General features: G+C 33.2%; 1 protein-coding gene across 1 annotated transcript in view; it reads right to left on the reverse strand.

Moving 5' to 3' along the window:
• LOC100160444 overlaps nt 1-11,420 on the reverse strand; it is a 218,942-nt gene that overhangs the window by 97,837 nt on the left and 109,685 nt on the right. The window lies entirely within an intron of this gene.

The following is an 11,420-nucleotide window of genomic DNA, read 5'->3' on the forward strand; positions in this document are numbered from 1 at the left end:
GACGTTTAAAATGGAGACTTTGAAAATATTTAAATACCTAACTATCGTTTTGAATTGATGCCTAAAAATAATAATAATACTCAGAGTTATAAACACAGCTGTTGGCGTTTACTTGGAACGACGGTTTTCGACAATATCGATTTGAAAAAAACATAATGGACACCATTTACGGGGACCATAGTAGGTAATTCGTGTGAAGAGTCACGCTTTGCAGTCGTTCACGAGGATTTTTTTATTTCGACAGTCGTAGGTACGAATCGACTATCTACGTGATAATTCGACGAATTCTCGAAGCAACTTAAAAATTTGATTCCTCTTTGTCGTATAAATACACAAGCTATATTAGTAAAGTCTTAGCATTTTTAACCACATTCTAATGTTTTGCCCAGTGCAATATAAAGTTTTTCGGATCCGTACACATGGATCATAATTAATTCCTCTTTATCAGACACCCTTCAAATACGCGACCGACTTGGGTTTAAATTATTTAAAAGGCTAAGTACAAAATTTAATAACTAAAAAAGAACTTTGGGAATCTTTTCATCCAACTTCCCCGTAGTGTCTCCTGGGTATCCTAATAAACTAACATTCGGGAATCAAATATATACCGTATATGTACTGGGAACCAATTCATGAGTCACCTAAATAAACTCGGTAGTCAATTAATAGATACCTACACACAATAAGTCTTGGAAATCAATTTACCCACTCCGATTCAAAATTGTTTGCGTAGTACGAAAATTGTGAACCAACCCCATGTAAATTATGTAATATTTTTCACAGATAGGTGTGTTTTACTCCGTTTACTAATTAATAGATACCTATTACAATAGATATTGAATATAAATGATATAACTATAAATCTGTATTTATATGTTGATAACTACCCAGACAGCATTTTGTAATGATAATATTATAATAGTATTATAATAACGTTAAACTAATATTATTCGTTATTATAATGTTATAATAATATTATTAAACAAAAAATTGCTGTCTGGGTATATATGTGCGTGTAAGCGGCCATTCCTCAAATTTTTCAAGCAACATTATGGACCCCCCCCCCCCTAAAAAAACAACAATAATTTGAACTAGTTGAGCCTATGCACTTCGGGTATAATTTTTGGTTTACGATTCGTCGCCACCATCATGAATACAGTAATATATTATAAAACTGAGTATCACGTCAACGGAATTCTCATTAGTCATCACAAATAGTCATATAAAATCAAAACCATTTATTAAACTAAAGGCGAACCGTGTACCTATATAAAATAAAATACGGACATATGGGATCATTACGCCTGCACCATCTATAATATTATACTAATCATCGTTTATCGTTCACATATTTATGATGATGACGGTGACAAACATATACGAGGTATTTGGTAATATATACACGAGTGAGTACCTATAATGTATTGGTATATAACAACGTTTGAACGGCAGAGGACCTCGGGCCATTTTTTTACGTACAGTACCGGCCCCTGTTGAATCGATGTGCTATAGCAGCGATTCACTTTGAACCAACCGGACGACCTTTGGGACCTTTGACTTCACGAATCCGCATCGGTATGCATTTCGATAAACATACCTACGGGGTGACGAGATAGATTTTTAATAATATTCCACAACAGTATAATATTATATTCAAATCGTATCGTACAAAAAAAAAATAAACAAGAAACGAATTTATACATCCCTGCAGCGACTTGGATCAGCAATACGAAAATCAATTTTAAAAAGCTACCACTTATCGACAGGCGAACGAAAAAAAAACACCAAGAATTCAAATTGACGAAGTATATAACTGAATTTTACGCACGCAGTATAAATATAACACGATTAGACACGATCTTGTCAGGCGAGCACGACGGCGCTGCACGCTACCACGGCTTTTACTGTATAGGTATGAGGATAATACTACAACCGCGGTAGTGGTAAGTACCTAAAACTATATATATATATTATATTACATATATCATATCACATATCACCACGGTCAATCGGCACATAATAATAATAATAATAATAATAATGTAATATAATAAAGGTACCTACGTGCGTATTCCGTTCGTGGGATTTAAATGGACGGCCCGGTAAACCGAACGCGCATATATATTGATGTACTATAGACATCATAGACGTAGGTACGTGCGAACACGGATAGTAAATAAATAAATTAATGAATATATACGATTTGTGAGGAACACGAGACGGAATATCGAATTAACACGTCCGCCAGCTATTTTAATTGCATTAAACGCGACAACGACAACAGCCAGCGCACTAGTTCAAATATATATTATGGATATTATAGAGACTGAAGACAGCGCCACGAGCACACCGGCCACTGGTATGGCTTTCGCCGACGACAAATTTTTCATGTTTTTATTATTATTATATTTTATTAAATAAAATGCGAGTTTCGGACGACCGGAGAAATTGATGAAAAGTATTTATTTTTTATTTCATTTAAAGACATCCTGCAAACAAAAGGTCGTGTACGACTCGCCGGTCCGTTCGAACAACAATTCCGCGCATGCTATATGTTATATATATATATATATATATATATATATATATATAGAGAGAGAGAGAGAGAGAGAAAGATAGAGAGAGAAGTCACAAGGCCGCGAGACTATATCATGTGTAAAATATATAGGTATATAGATATTCTTGACTCTTGTCGGCACGTACGACTCTCGTTCACGAAGGAGAAGTAAAGAAGAAAAATAACGTCAGCAAATACTTCTGAATCGTATTACTATATACTGTACGACGGAGGGATGGACAAAAAAAAAACGGAAATAATAACAATAGTAATAAATACACGAAGAACACTTTTACACACGCGTGAGCTCATATTCGAGTATACCGATCGGCCGACGGATAACCGCTTTCTGGGACGACGGGTGGAGTGTAAATAGTATATATATTGTGTGCACATAATATTATTATACCTATGCCTTACTTGGCAAAGGGTCGAGAGGCCACTAAACGATCGTTGAATTTATTTTTAGGCTAAGCCGATGCTGCTGGTTTCTCTGGGACGTTGTATAATATAGTGTAGAATTACCTAGAACGCATAATTATCGAAGACGGGTTTATCCTACGAGTGAGATATTGCATTTTCACGGATATAATGTACCTACTTAACTCCAGCAAGCTGAACGAGTTAGGACACTTTTTTTCAAACGGATAGCATTATTTTTATCAATATAAAAGTGTAGTATTGGAAAATTCATATGTCATCATGCTTGACTTTATTGCTCTTCGTATGTATATGAATTACAAATCCACAATAATTTATCAAAATTACATACAATATAACTAAGTAGGTAGTATGAAAATGTAATTTTTGGACACAACTTGTGTGCTGCAAGCAGAACATCACATCTAGCTTTCGGTGCTAAGCGATGACTGCGCAGTTTCGTTGATAAACCTTCCGCAGCACACGCGGAGGAGGTCGATTCTCCCAGAACGATTTTTCGACCGTCGACATTTTTAACACATACGATTAGAAGAATATTTATAAATTATACCAACTATACGCTGTATTTAACTGGTATTTTTTTATTTCATTTATCCAACTGAAATAATTATTTATGAAAAGTATAAGATGAAAATCGGGATAAAAATAGCGTGGGTTTTTTTTATATAATAATATGTAGGTACTTCACTTTGACAATCGTATATCGATTTTTATCGCGTTTAATTGAATTTCCATAAATGTGCATACAAAATAATAATATATTTAATACGCGATTACACCGGACGTATAATCATAAATCGAGACTGTAAATCCTATATAATATACTATCGTTCCGTAAACCAGAAAATAAACATTACATTTATACGAGAGCCCACGGTGTATATTGTATTTCGTTTCAATTAAAACCCTTTCCACGCAATATAAAACAACGCGGGAGTCGGGGCGGTTTTTATTTTCAATTTATTCGCAGTCTGTTACAACAATAATATCCTCCACACAGCGTTGGACAGTTCACAGCACGTAACTTATGCTTTTTTTATATATATTGTAATGTTTGGTAATTTTTTACACGTAATTTTGAAAAATCCGAAGAAAGCGGCCATTGGTATATTATGTGACATATTATATTATAAATTATAATATATACCAGTTTTGCAGTGGCACGTGGGCTAGCTATCCGTTCATATTAATATACTAAAATGTTGTGGTTCAGACTTTCGGAGGAATAGAAGAATAGGTATAATATAATAATATTGACCAATATAACTTATAAGTAATGTTTTAAGGGAGGGATTTTATATGCCGCGAAACATATAGCAAACGAATGAATTGCGTATCGGTTTCGTTTTAGGCGTCCCTGAGGATTACCGCAGCTGCCCGTAATATGGTTAATATTCTCTGGGTCGAGCATGAAAGAGGATTTCGGTGATTGTGTTCGGTTTTCTATTTATGCTAAGTCCTCCAGACGAATTATTTCAGATTCGTTCGAATACACTTTGCTTGTAAATTATAACGTATATTATGATATAACCATAACATCATTATATTGTTCATAATTTAATAATATCTTAATATCTTAATATCTTAAAACGTATTTACGGAGTCCTCGCAATATAATATGTACTATGTATACTATACAAATGTAATTTTATAAATATTACCAACAATTATATTGCCTGAAAAACATTAATGAGATTATTTGATTATATTTCTTCCATGAGCCGTTTAGGATAATAAATGTTTGACCGTTACTAACGAGTGACGTCTGATCGGTCGACTACCACTATACTGAAGGAGCACCGAATCGATTCATACTACCCACGCCCAATAAATCATATAATACTGATTTCGATGATAATTAAATGCAAACACGCATAATAATAATTATTATTATTATTATTGTTATATATAAATATAAACCACAATCTCACGCTTCAGCAGTTTTCAAAACTCTCCTAAAATGCATTAATCGTATATTTTATATCGACGAGTAGAAAAAACCATGTGAATTGGGTAGAACATAATATGATTTTCTCGTGTAGGTATGAAATATAATAATTAGAGAAGAATAAATAAATGCAACGTGTACAAATTACACCAATTAACTTTATTCTCGCCACGGGAAATAAAAAAAATCTGGCAGTCTTTTAATTAAAAAAATACCTAATATAATATACATCTGACAATTATAAAATGACCGCAATAGTTAAATTATTAATTTTAAATTTTAAAACATATAAACGTTATAATTGTCGGATATTTGGACTAGACCCTTTTGTAAATAATTGTATTGGTAATCGTAATTCTTACGTTTTATTACAGATAATATATTATCAGCGTATAAAAAAAAACGATGTAGTTATATGTTTATGATAGAGACTGGGCACTGTAGTCTAAAACGTTATTAATAGTTACCGCAAAAACAATAAATTATTTTTTTTTTTTAAAACCAACCAAATTGCGAGTAAGCCAGGCAGCAGACTGTGAATGCATCCGAAAAATTACTGGATAAAATTGTAATGTAATTTTCCACGTCTACCAGAACATGCAAATAGGACAACTGATTACCGAGTTCCGATTGAAAACGTTTTAATTGATTTGCAGTAGATAGGTACTAGATACAAATCACCTAGGAGCATGCGTGACCCTTCGGCTAAAAACAATTAAAATACAAATACGCCCTCATAATTGTAAGAGCAATCTTTAATTTCAACGTTTTTTGTACTTAGGTACCTATAACGACGTTATTATATTATAACGATGCGTTTACCGCTACAAAGTAGGCATAAAGTTTATAATTTTACGCTTCCGGACCGAATCTAATAAAATGAGTTTCCAAGACTATAATAATAATAATAATAATAATAATATCAAATATATGCGCCTTCGAAATATCGTCGTACGGTTACGAGTCTCGACGGGCTCGACGATTACCCGAAGGGCTAATATTTTATTTAACACATTGTGCACAACAACGTTGTGTGGCATTCACGTCCGCTAAATTTGAATTCTCATTGTTCACGAGCGTAGGTTTTTGAATTATGTTATGAATAATGTGCACGCGGTATAAACACAAACACAAACGACGCGCGTGCGGTGTACAATATACATAATATCATAATCACTAAACTCTCTTATCGTATCAGACATTATTGTAATAGGTGGTGTGTGCATAGTATACGCTAAGAATATTATATGCACGTACCGTGGTAAATATTTAACACTGGTCCGCCGTACGTGTGCGTATTATAATATACGGCGAGAGTGAAGGTGAGGGCAGCGCAGGGGGGGAGCAAACATCTGAGGATATCTCCGAATGTACATTATTTACGGCGCATATTATAAGATAATATTGCACACCATCACGCACAGGTTAGGTTGGGTTGGATATATTTTATACTGCAGGATGCAAAATTAAAACCGTAATAATGCTACATCTGTGAGGGTCCGACGAGACTTCATATCTTACTATTCCACTCGAGATTTTAAAACTATTATTGTCAGTCGTTTTTACAAACGATTTTTCCTAGTAGTGAAAACAAATCTGTCTAACGATGCATTAAACCAGTATTCTGTAAGTATAATTGTTGGTAAATTGTATCCCAAATCATTAATGTCAGCGTTTAGTTAAATACAATTTTTAAATTTTAATATAAGTAAATCCAGTTGTTTTATAGATGTTTAAGAATTATTGTAATTCTTAATATCTCATAATTGTCCGTTGTTGATTCAAAATGATTTGACATTTTAATTCGGCCTCTGAAAACATTAAATTTATCAAACGAATTGCAAGATATTCTCTCAAACAGAAAAAAATCATAGCTTTTTAGAGATGGATAGATGTAGATCCGACATTTTCTAATTGTTTAATACATTTCGTATTCTACACTGCAAAATATTATGTTGCCGTTAACATGCCCGTATTTGTGGTAGTTTTTATTAATAACGATGTAAAATAAGCAAATTTAAATCAATTTTACTATTTAATGATACATAGAATTTTTTTTTGTTTCACAATGCGTTCAACTACACACATAGAAAACGCTTACGAAAAAAAAAGTTAATCTATTACTACATAATATTGTCTTAAGGAAAACTATAAAACAAAAACGTGTCAATTTCGGATCACGCCAATACGCCATGACTGAATATGAGTCATGTATTAGTATACAAACACCACAGTAACATACGTTTGAGCCGGATATGCCGAAAAATCGAATATCCCATGGGTACACCACTAGGCCAGGAGGCATATCTCTGCTGTATAGCTACTCATATACGTGTGACATTCACGGATGTTCGAGAGAACAAACATGACCGGGAACCACCGGCCGGGTTAACAAACCCGACGTCACCGATGAAGCCGCTCTCGGACGTAATCAAACACAACGACTACGTGACGAAAAAAACGTATTCGTCAAAATCACAAGTACTTACTCCACAACGTAACAGCGTTGGGCGAATATATATCATTTTTAAATATAATATAAATAATAATCAACGGTCGCGCTGCAACAAAAGCACAAGGCTATCACGAATTACAAGCCAAACCTAGCTCAGACTCTCGCCACAACTGCTACCGTACCGAAGACAAATACACTTTTTGCTATCAGATTGTTAAAAATTTGATAACACCACTATATCCTCGTAGATATCGCACTGTACACGTCATTGTAGCGAGGGCGTATATAAGGGAAGAGGGTTGTTGGGGTCACACCCCCTCATGAACTTTTGGGTTGTTTGTTATAATTATCTAAAATCCCTGGTCATGGGTAACAAGCAATTCAACAACGATACCAGTTTGTCACTACAATTAGATCAAAGACCAAAAATGTCATCAAAGACCCAAGTTAACTGAGGAGCTCTACACTATAAAATAGTGAGAAAAAAAAACGACAAACACCACAACACCAGATTAAAATCATACCCTAGCAAAGTGTCCTTCATCATCATCATACAAAAATAACTTAATCTGTATAACTTTGTACATTCATACATTTATAATATTTATCATATTTTATAATGACAATATTTTTTTTCCATTTTAAAATTATTTATTTTAAATACATAGGAAAATTATGAACATAGTATGACGTTCAAACAATCAAATTAATAAATGAATAAAAGTTATTATAATATGAACTTTTATTTTGTTTTTCATATATTGTTATTCTAAAAAATAACGAATAATGAGTACTTTCTTATTGCAAAGTCTTATACATTACAATTGTAACAATATTAAAAACAAAATATTAAATTTCCTTTCATACAAACTTAAAACAAAAACAAATTATATTAAACCTTTTTAAGGAACAATAGGCAGTAAGACAAAAAAACAGTTATTTTATTTAACACTTTAAATATAACAAATTGTTTTTCATTTTTATAAAATAGTTTAACTTAATTTTATACCTATATAGCCTTAAATGTATCAACGTTACAAAAAATATCTTCAAAATCTTCATTAATTTTTACAAGTTAAGAATAACAAAAATCACATCCTCCTCCACATATTTTATTGTGAGTATACTTCTTTCAAGAAGTACCTACAGTTAACTCATCGTCACTACATCCTTCATTTACGACTTTGTGTTTTTAATTTTTTCTTATATATAAATTGATAAAATATACCTAACCCTGCAGATGAAATTAAATATTTGTGCCTATAATATAATGAAATCATCAGGTCAGCGTTACCACACCACAATTAAAATCACAAAATATCTCTATTGTTACATCTAACCTCAACCGAAGAGAGACAATATTATAATATAAACGTGTCGTATACAAGGTTCTAGGCCTGCAGGGTCAGGAGATTTGTGCGGTGAGGGATCGGTGTCCGAATGTTGTATAACATGTGCGCGTGTACCAGTGCAAGCCATTAAACGGCGCGGCTGTTTCCGAGGGGTCGTGGGGGGGAGGTTTAGTAGAGGAGGGTGCAGGGGTGGAGCAGATTCTCAGCTGTAAACGGGGCTCAATTAACCGTGATAAATCGCCACAAGTTCTAGTCATCCCCGTCCCGGGTTTGCACCATTATGTGTATATTGAGTGTGTGGGTGTGTACAAGTCCGCTCTCCTTTTCCGCAAAAGACCCGGACAAGCGCGTATTGCGAACACAATGTAGTCGTGCCGGTCACCCCGCTGTTGCCCCACGAACAGAAACGGTCATTTTGACGTGAATAAACGACGGACCATTTGGCAACGGCTTCGATACGTATATATATATTATATTTACCCACCATATAATATATAGTTAATCATCGATATAGGACGTGAGAGGGAATAGTAATAGTAATAATAATGATGGTAAAAATTATATAGGTACCTATATATTATTTGGATATATATTGTATCAATCGATGCGAATTTGTTCTCTTTCTCATGTTGTTATGGTAATAATGAATAATATTAAACAACACTACGCGTCTACAATATTAAATTTAACGAAGACACGACCCGTTGTGTTTGGGTGCACCCAACTGCCCTTCAACGGAAAAATTGTTATTTGCATTGTACGAAAAAGCACAATCGTGGATTGAGTGAATATGTACGTATGTGCGTGTGTGTCATAGAACTCTGAAACCCTTGATAAAATTGTTCACTTGAATTTTTTTCTAATTTATAAATCTATATTTTATCTCTCCGCGTTTGTGAAGGTACGTTTTGAAAAATAACCTCGAAATAACTTAATGAAGTTTAATTTTGCATGGAGCGTGCGTAAATTAAGTTACTTACTGAAGGCCGCAACGATTATACAATAATAAATACGGTTGTTTTGCAGAAACCACAACACGGAAACACAAGGAGTGAAGGAAGGTGGTCTCTTTAGTGAGGTTTTATTCGCAGACGTTACTTTCGTTTTGCTTAGAAGCGGATCGTTAACAACATTAAATAGAAAATACATTTTTGACGCGCGTCCTACATAATGTATGCGTATTGTACTTAAATGTCACAAGGATATTATTATTATTATTACAACACGCTTAGGTTGTTTATTATATTTTTAATTCTATACTCGAAACACAACAAACTATACATATTCTCCATCTCTCTCTCTTTCGGAACCACTGCAAAATAAAGCTCGGCGACCAAACAATGGTGTTAATTAACGATATACAGTCCCAAGGGTGGTATTCGTTATAAAAGGTAATTAGGCTAAGCACGAGGAATTTGGTAAACCTACATGGAACGCGCGGTCGACAATAGACGGGAGTCAACGGGAAAATATTCGTAATGTAGGTACGCATATTATAATATACCTGGACCACGGTTTAATCGACCGAAAAAAAGTAAGTTGTATTGCAAAAAATTACGGGGTCTCGTTATCAAAACCAACTGGCAAACGGCCTAAACAGATACGACCCGAGAGATTTTGAGTGGGGTCTTGAGACGCAAACAATTAATGTGCGAGTGGTTTAGGTCGCTTAAGTTTAAAAACTCTAAATGTATTTTATTTCAATATTCATAAAACTATATTTTATAGAAACTCTAAAAGAAGGATTTTATAAAGCAAACAAAATATTAGTAAAAAATAAATCATAGTATTTACGAACATTGTTAGTAATTTAAAAAAAGAAACTAAATGAGTAGCAATGCATTAACAAATTATATAGGTATCTGGTATATAATACATTATTATATACTATTTTTATAATAATAATTGCATTCAAAATTTAAGCGTTTCAACCCTTTTTATAATAGAATTCCAACATTGGACTAAAAACGTTAAGGTACAAAGAATTGTATGAATAATAGTAAAAACAAATTAAATCCAATATGCAACCGAATTTATATAAATTCATGGATTTATAAAAAAATAATAGCAAATTATACTAACGTATAATTACGTACGTTAATATATTTATTTCACTACCCACCTCATTCCCGACCTAATAATTGACTGTAGATTATGAATCAAGTAAATTATTATGATAATTATACTTTATTTTTTTACTATACAACTCCAATATAGAAATTAATTTTTACTTCGGTGAAACTCTTCAAAACTTAATTTTACGCTACAATAATTTTTATGACATTCAATTGTCGTTCACGCTTCGTTTTATGATTATACCTATAATAATATAATGATTTTTATACGACCAGATAGCTATCTTTAAAAAAAAATCATAATTCGTCGTCTCGTCTCAAAATTTAAACCCAATACCTACTTATATTTAATTTGATTTTAGCATTAATTTTACAACTTCTGTTCCTGAAGGTTAAGACTGGAGGAAACATTGTTCAAACTACTGAGTAACAACAGCTGAACACGACAGTAAATATATGCACAAAACTATATAATATGTACCTATCGTATAATCACAATTATTGGGTAAGTACATCGACACTCGTGGTGTGGTTAACCGACACTCTTCAATAAATACGTGAATCATATATGAAAATTGCATGAAAGACGCAT

Source organism: Acyrthosiphon pisum, chromosome A2 (assembly GCF_005508785.2).
Source record: "Acyrthosiphon pisum isolate AL4f chromosome A2, pea_aphid_22Mar2018_4r6ur, whole genome shotgun sequence".
Classification (NCBI taxonomy): Eukaryota; Metazoa; Arthropoda; class Insecta; order Hemiptera; family Aphididae; genus Acyrthosiphon; species Acyrthosiphon pisum.